The sequence below is a fragment of the Populus euphratica genome, unplaced genomic scaffold (assembly GCF_000495115.2).
Source record: "Populus euphratica unplaced genomic scaffold, PopEup_1.0 scaffold140.1, whole genome shotgun sequence".
In the NCBI taxonomy this organism is placed as follows: Eukaryota; Viridiplantae; Streptophyta; class Magnoliopsida; order Malpighiales; family Salicaceae; genus Populus; species Populus euphratica.
In genome coordinates this window covers 166,577-167,096 of record NW_011500028.1, presented here as the reverse complement: position 1 = coordinate 167,096, position 520 = coordinate 166,577, and positions in this window count along the sequence as shown.

The window sequence follows — 520 nt, the reverse complement described above, 5'->3', positions numbered from 1 at the left end:
CCCCCGTGCTTGGTTTGAAAAATTCTCTATTGTGATCTCATCTCTTAGCTTTGTTTCTAGCAGCCATGATTCTGCTCTTTTTATTAAGTACACTAATGCAGGTCGGATCTATTATTTGTATTTTTCTGGGTTATGATGAAGGTAAAAAGAAGTATCATTGTTTTGATCCAATAACTTAGAAACTTTATGTGTCTCGTCATGTTGTCTTCCTTGAACATATATCTTTCTTTTTTATTCCATCCACTGCTCATGGCCTGACTAAATCTGATCTTATTCGTTTAGATCCTTTTTCTGAGGATTCTGGTAATGATACCTCTCCCCATGTTCGATCAATTTGTACTCATAACTCTACAGATACTGGTACTTTAATCTCTAGCACACCTGAAACTCCATTCTCATCTACAGCCCCTCAAGCTTTATCTGAGATTATAGATCCACCTCCACGTCAGTCCATCTGCATTCGTAAGTCCACAAAACTACCAGATTTTGCTTATTCTTGTTATTCTTCATCATTTACTTT